This window comes from Mus pahari, chromosome 1 (assembly GCF_900095145.1).
Source record: "Mus pahari chromosome 1, PAHARI_EIJ_v1.1, whole genome shotgun sequence".
NCBI classification, from domain to species: domain Eukaryota; kingdom Metazoa; phylum Chordata; class Mammalia; order Rodentia; family Muridae; genus Mus; species Mus pahari.
In genome coordinates this window covers 13628593-13638042 of record NC_034590.1, presented here as the reverse complement: position 1 = coordinate 13638042, position 9450 = coordinate 13628593, and positions in this window count along the sequence as shown.

Genomic DNA, 9450 nt, shown 5'->3' with positions numbered 1-9450 from the left:
GCCACCAGAATTGTCACTCACTCAAATATTGGCACCAACTGAGCTACAGAGGACATAGCAGAAGGTTTGCTGACTCAAGATCTCTTTGACATATTTTGGAGTCTGGATCCTCAAGGTCTACAGAAAATGTATACACGAAACTGAGCAAACAGAAGCCATCAGCAAATGTTACTCTTGGGGGTCTGTTTTAGATGATGAGCCATGATTGATTTAAATAGAGAAGGCTGGGTTCTCTACTGGATGCCTTGTGTGAGTTCCAATTAGCAATGCATAAGGAAATGTGTAGAGAGGTCTCTTAAGAAATTTATCTGCACTATTTAAGGTCTATGAGCATCTAACTAGTTAGGAGGAGAGAAAAAATAGAACCAAGACCTGCCCAGAGCAAACCCCATCAAAGTAATCTGAGGGATGAGGAACTCACAGATCAGAGAGTACGGAGGACCCCAGCCTTGGAGGAGGGGCAGATTAAAAAAGTGGCGAGGGGTAGGGAACAGCTGCAGTGGGTGCTGCTCATAGATTTTATAAAGTGAGGATCTCCATTGAGGATGATGGTGAGTGGTGGAGATCAGCCCAGTTGCAGCTATTGAAGGTGTAACAGTGTAGGAAATGAACATCATGTGCAGTACTTCCCTGGACACATTCCTTTTGATGTGTTAAGGGAGACTACCTGGGCCTTGGTCATTGACATAAGAACAGATATGTAACTTGTGACCTAGCAGGTGAAATACCTCTGAAGGAAGTACCTCAAGACATAGGCATAGATGATGACTTTCTGAATAGAACCCCTGGGAAATAACAGCAAGACTTGACTAATAGATTGTGTCAAGCATGTATCTCCCCAGAAAAAGAACCATCCGCAGAATAGAAAGGAGATGCTGAATGAGGGAAAAGCTTTGCTAAACATTTATCCAACAAGAGTAGCTAAAATATATAAAGAACTCCAAAAGTTAAACAACAAAAGAGAAACAGTGCAATTAATAAATGGGCAATAGAAATTAACATAGATATTTTTTTTGCATTTTGTTCATTTTTTTTAATTGGATATTTTATTAATTTATATTTCAAATATTTTTCCCTTTCTCATGTTTCCCCCTATTCCCTCTCCCCTCCCCCTGCCTCTATAAGGGTGCTCCCCACCCACCCACTCCTGTCTTCCTGCCCTGGCATTCCCCTACACTGGGGCATTGAGCACCCTCAGGCCCACGGGCCTCTCCTCCCACTAATGTCCAACAAGGCTATCCTCTGCCACATATGTGGCCAGAGTCATTGGTCCCTCCATGTGTACTCTTTGGTTGGTGGTCCAGTCCCTGGAAGTTTTGGGGGATCTGACCAGTTGATATTGTTGCTCCCCCCATAGGGCTGCAAACCCCCTCAGCTCCTTCAGTCCCTTCTCCAAATTTTCCATCAGGGACCCAGCACTCAGTCCAATGGTTGGCTGCACGCATCCACCTCTATATTTGTTAGACTCTGNTAAAGTCTCTCAGGAGACAGCCATATCAGGCTCCTGTCAGCAAGCACTTCCTGGCATCCACAATAGTGTCCAGGTTTAGTGACTGTATAGGGGATGGATCCCCAGGTGGGGCAGTCTCTGGATGGCCTTCCCGTAAGTCTCTGCTCCACAAGTTGTCTCCATATTTCATCCTGTGAGTATTTTGTCCCCCTTTCTAAGAAGCACTGAAGCATCTACACTTTGGTCTTCCTTCCTTTTGGGCTTCATATGGTCTGTGAATTGAATCTTGGGTATTCCAAACTTTTGGGTTAATATCCACTTATCAGTGAGTGCATACCGTGTGTGTTCTTTTGTGACTGAGTTACCTCACTCAAGATGATATTTTCAAGTTCCATTCATAACATAGATTTTTTTTTCAGTAAAGAAATGCAGATGGCCAATAAAAACCTAAGAACTGTTCAAGATCCTTAGCCACTAGGGAAGTACAAATCAAAACAACATTGAGATTCCATCTCACCAAATCAGATTGACTATGACTGACTATCATTAAGAAAACAAACAAGTATTGGCAAGAGTCTGGAACTCATGTTTATTGCTGGCAGGGTTGCAAATTAGTCCAGTCACCATCAAAATCAAGATGGAAGTTTTTACCAAAACCAAAACTAGAGCTACTGTTCGATACTAACATGCCATTTCTGGACACACACTCCCAGAAGAGTAAAAGTCACACTATTTTAGAAATACCTGCACCCCATGTTTGCTGGAGCCCTGTTAACCATAGCCAAGTTATCCAATCAGTTCATGTATCTGTGAGTGGGTGAACAGATAAAGAAAATGTCTCTATAGACAATGGAGTTTTATTCAGTCATAAAAGGCAATAAAATTATATTGATTGCAGGAAAATAGATGGACCTGGAGATCATCATATGTGAAGAGAAATAAACTATACCCAGAAAAATAAATAGCAACTTAACAAGTCTTGTCAGTTTTCTATCAGATATGGAAAGGACAGAAAACTAAAGGGAAATACTATCAATGTGGAGAAGGGAAGGCTATGTGCCATTGGGAGTGTAGAAGGAAGGGTGAATATTATCAGCTCATTGCATACATATATGAAATGTCATAAAACGTCCTTGCACAGCTAATATACACAAATATACAAAACAGACCCCAGAGACAACCAACTTCCCACTTCTGCTGAGGAGGTTGCTCTTTCAAATGAAGGAGCTAGAAGCCCAAGGTGCCTCCATCAGCCATGGCCCCTGGTGGCTGTGGCTCCTGCCCTGGGCCCTGTAAATGTACAGGTACCTCCTGTTCCTCCGTGTTCCACTCATTACCTCAGTATTAGTGACTGAATGGAGCTTGGGTTAGTAGACAGGATGAATGAATGAATGAATGAATGAGTGATGTCCATGGATTTTTCCTTTTACCCTTCTTTGCTTCTTCCAGGAGTGAGATGAGAAAGGGGATGAAGGAGGTAGTTTCACTTTGTTCTCTTTTACAGTCCTACATTGCTGCTGCTGTGTTTCCTGCAGGCCTTCTTCATCCATCAGCAGCCAGGCATCTCTCAAATCAAGTATCTGCAAGCCCTCCCAGGAACAGATTCCTGCTGCCTATCCTCGATCACGGGATAGTCATCCATCAGTCGGCTGAGAGGCTGTTATTAATAATGGGTGGGAAAATGTCTGGTCCGCTGCTCCTTCATTGTTATTGCCCTTAACTATTACTTAAAGAAGAAACATAGTCAATGTGTTTAATCTATGGTTTTCTCTGAGCATTTTGGTAACAACTCACTTTAAGTAGTTGCAATATCCACAGCCTGGCTACAGTAAATCTGCAGTTTAGTACAGTCAGGTCTCCTATCTGAACAGCTACAGGGACTACGTACATTTCTGTTCTGTTTCATGGCCAATATGCAAGAGGGCTGCATCTGGGGAGACGTGCTGCTGTGTCCTGCACCCCAGCTTCCCCAGCATGAAATGTACTTGTTTCTGTTAGGAAAGTGGTGCTTGTCTGCCTTCTGTACCCAATCATTTGTGAGATATTGGCAGGAATGTCTAAATGCATCTGATTCCTAATGCTGAGGCAGCTGATCTCCATTACATGCAATGGTTCTGATACACCCGGAGTTCTTGGAGGCACCTTCCAACTTGGCAGTCACTCAGCAGTATTTCTCAAGGCCCATTGACCTTCGACTGTAGCCTGGGCCCAGGTAGACCAGTCTACAGAATGAAATCACAGCAGGAGATGGCAGGACAGACCTGATCCAATGGGTTAACTGTCACTCTGCTGTCTTTGATAAACTGTATATTTTCTTAGCAAGTTCTTTTATATTGCAAAGCACAGAATCAAACCAGCCTAATCCTCATACATTAGGGCCTTTTATAGACATCATCAATCTTTAGGAATCAAGAAGTGATTTTGTGGCTCCAGAATGTTCTGCCAAGTCGTTCAATTTTTAGCCAGTGATTTCTGTCATTGTTCTCAGACAGTCTTATTGTAGCCCAAACTCCCTTAAATCCAAACCCTCCTGCCTTAGTTTCCCAGAGTGCCAGGATGGCAGGTGTGGTACTTTGAATAAGAACCCCCCCCATATATTCTGCCTTTAAACAATACTTGGTTTCCAACTGGTAGCTTTTGGGGGAGGAGGTCTAGGAAAAGTGGCTTTGCTGGAGTAAGTATGTCACCGGGTGAACCCGCAAGCGGTATGCCATTCCCTGCTCAGTCCTTGTGCTTCGTGATTGCGGTTCATGATCCGAGCTCTCAGCTGTTGCTGCAAGCGCCCATGTCTACTGCCGACAGCTTCCATTCTGACATCATGGACTCTAATCCCCTAGAACCATAAAACCAAATATACTTTCTTCTATATATTGCCTGGGTTGTGGTGCTTTTTCACAGGAATGGAAAAGTACTACAACATGTATGTGAGTCCACATGCATCTCACTGGTCTCCCTACTTCCACCCTGCCCAGTGCCTGGCATGGACTCTATTGTACATAATAGACATGTATTCTACTATTGAGGTACACCCCAGCCTCCTATGTGTCTTTGACTGACTTCTTGAACATGATTTCATTATGTAACAAGTTACTTCTAACATCTTCTGTAGGATGATGGTACGTATGGCCTGGGAAGACTGTGGAACAAAGGAATCCAGGCATCAGCAAGTGCATCCTAATAAATTATACTCATATCCCCAAGGTAGTTCTACATTTGAAATCTACAGTTAGTTATCCCTCCAAGCTAGATTAGACACAGAGTTAAATCCTTGCTCTTTATGTTGGTGACAGAAGTCCAGACTAGGGTCTTTTGGTACCTACTTGACTGCTTCCCAGGTAAATGAAACAGTGGAAACACAATCAGACCTTTTAAAGAATGCTATTAGGACTCCAAAGACACCTTTGGATTCCCTCCTCTAAATTCTACCCACCTTTTTGCCCTCACAAGTCAACATCTACAGCCTTCTGAGAAGTTCCCGGGGCCTAGCAGGCATGTCCATGTCTGCTGCACTCTCAGAGGCACCTCAACATTTTCTTGGTTTCTGTCCCCTCCTTCTGGCCTGCAGCTGAGGACTGTCTGAGCAGGATTTGACAACCAACCTCCCTTTGTCTGCAGACAGCACAAGCCCTGAGGCATAATTTATGTTTCACAATGCACCCAGTATCAGGCTCAGGATATCATTCCACTGGGAGCATCTTGCAGTGACTGCTGACCTATCTTCACGTCCCTCCTGATTCTTTTCTTTGTGGATTAGTCACTGTGCACAAATGGCCACTTGGTTAGTCTCTGAAGGCCTTGCCCTAGGGTAGCTCCATGCTTGCTCTGGGTGCCTTGCCGCCTGCCAGGCAGTTGGTGAGATTAGCTTCCCCAGCACACCCCCAGATGGCCTCTGATATACTGCCCAACTGATTTAAAAATAGTTCTAGTGATTCTAAAATGCTAGGTTGTCTGGCTCAAGCAAGTCGCATGTTTTGTTTTGTTTTTTGACTACAAGCCTAGAATTCTAATTCTGAATCACAAGAACCCCTGCAGGTGTAGGCAGACGGTGTCATCACATGGGACAACCTGGGACATCCAGTTCGGTTTTCTTTGAGTCTATGATTTTGTGGGTCATACCGTAAGGCCTGGTGGTCATCAGTGCAAAAACCTGATGGACAAACTGGAGCTGTTAGCTTGTCATCCTGTGTTTTGGGTGCTCTCTTAAACCCTTCCACAGTCTTTCCATGTTGTAGGACTGCCTCTGCTGGTTAGGCTTTTGCGACCTCCATTTCTGGTTGAGTTTGGTTGATGGATAGCTCTGTCCAGATAGAAGTAAAAATATGGGGCATTCATTTTCCTTGTTCCCTTCTTGCTGGGCTCAGTAAGACAGTGGTTGTGCTCCACTACAATGCTCTTATCTCTTTGGTGGCCTCTTCCTCAGTGGCATGTCCCCACCCTTCAAGCTCAAGCAGTAACACATTGCTATCCCCAGTTACTTCTTTTTTTAACACTTTCTATCCCATGAAATTAATCCGTTTATTAACCCCTGTCAGAACTCCTTGAGTGTGTCTCCCACAGGCCCCTAAGTATGCTCCACTCATAGATCAGCAAATCCTTCCTGAGAATTCCCGCCCTACAAAGCATCCTTTCTCCTTTGCCCACACAGTATCTTCTATCTATCCATCTACCAATATTTTCTTCTCACCACTCGAGTACAGGTTTCTGAGGATTTTCCATGAACAGAAGTCAGTTTATTGAGCTCCCGTCTTGTCCCCTTCTGTGTACTGCCTGACCTTGTTAGTTGATGACAACTTGAAACCCAAGGCCATTGGCACAATCTGAGAGAGGGTCAGGACAGCATTCAGTCCTCCGAGCTTCCGCTGTCCGTTGTGTTGGGTAGCTGCAGCTGTATGCTAAATTGTTTCATTTCATAATCCAGGGAGTCTGTGCTCTCTAGGCTTACAGGGTCATGGTTGCTCCTGGCTTCAGATAAGCATATTTGGGTCAGGCCTGGTGGTGTAGGTTATTAATCCCATTTAGTGGTGAAGCTGAGGTAGGAGAATCACTGCCTTGCCTGAGAAACTTAGGAAGAGTTAGGGTTGTAACTCACTTGCCTAGCTCCTGCTTTTTCCTTAATATTGAATGAATGAATGAATGAATGAATGAATGAATAAAACAGATTCAAGGTTCTGTTCTCCACACTGTGATATCTCTGGTGTCTTCTCAGCTTCTCTCTCAGGACCCTGGGTCCTGGTCCTCCTGTAGTTAAACCCATTGTATGTCCCAGGTCCATTTCCTTCCATTTGATCACCCTAAACATTTGTTGCTTTCTGAAGCCTTACTTACAAGAAAGCAAGACAGTTCATACTGATTAAGAATATAGCTAGTTAATTTCAACTTGTTACAGAATGTGTGCTGAGCTGGTATTTAATCAACTATCATGACTCTGTAGTAGCCTGTTACAGTTTGAATGTTAAATGTCCTTCATAGGCTTGTACACTTGAATACCTGTTCTCCCAGTAATAGCAGTTTGGGAAGGCTGTGGAATCTCTAGGCAGAGGTTGGCTGGCAGATGTAGGGTACCAGGAGAGGGCTTGAAGGTTGTTATCTCATCTGTTAATCCAGTCTAGCTTGCTGCTTCCTAGTCAGCTGCCCTACCTCACATTCTTGCCTCTACCACACAGTCCCCTCCTGCAGCCATGCCAACCCATCAAGATGAGCTGAAATCTACTGCAACCATGAGCCAAGATAAATCTTCCCTCCTTTGCCAAACACTTTGTCACCCTGAATGTTTTTTGTTCCCCAAAGCACTGTTAACCAGAAACGGAGAGGCTCCACACTGATTCAGAACACCATGTAGTTAATAGAAACAGAATGGCTACTGCCTTGAAATAGACATTTCATCAACTATCGAAGCCCTATAGTTTCTTTCCCATGTCTGCTATGGGCAATATGTGCCTGGCTTGGCAAGGTCGACACACATTGTGTGTGTACTGCAGCCACCTCCCCTACCTTCTCTGTCTCCTATCCCAAAGCCTCTTTAAACAAACAAGATAAAAATGCCAATGTCAACAGAGCTGATCTCTCACTCCTTCCCACTGTGACCAGGCCTGTATTTTCACATACACAAAGAGATTCTCTGAAGCATTTTTATAAACCAAAAGGCCACTTTTACCTCAAGAAGACCTTGGCTTCTTCCTGAGAGTGATGTAGCCACATGGATCATTTTTTAAAAAATAGCATCTTCTCTTCTGGTTATTCAACAAAATTGGGCTGCTGGGCTGCCCCTAAGGGTCAACTGACATTTGCTAGAAGTTTCTTCTATCCCTCTGTCCCCGGTGAGTGTGTAGCATGCCTCTGGGCACATATACAACCACAGACAACTGTTTTGTCCTATGTCACATGTCAGACCTGCTTGCCATCAGCACTGTAGTGGTAGGGCCAGACAAGTCATCAGGGTCTTACTTAAGTAGGCAGCTGTTTTGTTTTTTAGCCTTCTTCAAGCTGTGAATCTGGTCAGCTGTGCAAGGTACAGTCTGCAAGTGTGGGAGAGATGGCCTTAGAGCCAGTTCTGGGGTCTATTCCACCCAGTTTTTCAGCAGAGGCCAGCAGGGTTGGACCCAGTTGCCAACAGAGAGCCTAATTCAAAGTACAATGTTTTATAAGCATTCTTCGACTCCCTCATCCCTATTGCCTATCTTTCATTTTCTGTACTCAAGTCATTCTCTCATATATTCTTTTAAAAAAACATTTTATTTATTTTTTGTATGTGTATAGGTGTTTGTGTTGTGATGGGGGAGCATATTCATGCTCATAAGTGGAGATCAACATAAGGGAATCAGTTCTCCCCTTCTCTTATGTAGGTCTGCCATGAGGATCAAACTCAGGCCATCAGGCTTGGCTATAAATGCCTATACCTGCTCAGGTCTGGCTTGGTACCGCTTTCAGGGTCCTAGACTAGATGTTCAGTGGCCCTGAATTTAGCTACCTTCAATGACAATTTGTGAGATTGAGTTGGGAGCCGCCTGTTGCCACTGGCATTTACAGCTATGCACAGAGCTTTGGTAGCCTTTTCTTCCACCCAAACTCCCATTTCTGTAGGACAAGCATCACTGTGATGGATCTGTCTGTATGTCACCTCACTCATCTGGAGTGGAGCATTAGATATCACAACTCTGGAAGCTTGATTCATCTGGGGAAAGCCTTCTAGCAGCTTGAAAAGACCATAAAGTTCTTCCGGTGTGACCAGGAGCAAATGACTCCAGTGTCACGTTACTGCCCCCGAACTCAGATAGAAGCAAAGTCTGAGGTGACCCATCTTTTCAAATAAAGTCGTTTGGAGAGGCATTACTCACTGGGCATTGCCCAGTGCTGGCTGCTTAGGAACTGTGGGGAAAGCCAATGTTTTGACAAGGAAATGAGGGCCCAGAGCCAGAATAACTATAAAACTCTGCCAATGAGTGTCTGAAGAATTCCACAGCACCGTATTTGACACTTAATTTCCCCAGAACAAGTTGCTTGTCTCTGCCAGGGGCCTGCTGGACTCACAAATTTTGCCAGAGAAGTCACTCTCTAGCTTACCTCCCGATTCTCTTAAAAGAGCAAACCTCTTTGCCTGATCCCCCGAGATTCTCTGCAGAGCCCACAGAAACAGGGCAACTTCCTCCTGACTTCCATCACCCCAAGTGACCATGGCCAGGAGACTCCTGAGCTCTCTAAATCTGGTTATAAGTTGAAACAGGGCATTAAAATTCCCTACTGTTGTAGAACCATGCTGTCTGAGAATGACTTGGTTATTGCCATCTTAAAATTAGAGTAGGGCTGATAAGATGGCTCAGAGCATAAAGGTGCCTGCTGCTAAGCCTGAGGATTCTAGTTCAGTCCCTGGGCCCTACATGCTGGAAGGAAAGAATTGCCTCCATTGGATTGCCTCTACATTTTCACCATGGCGAAACACACATACACACACACACACACACACACACGCACACACACACACACACACACACACACACACACAC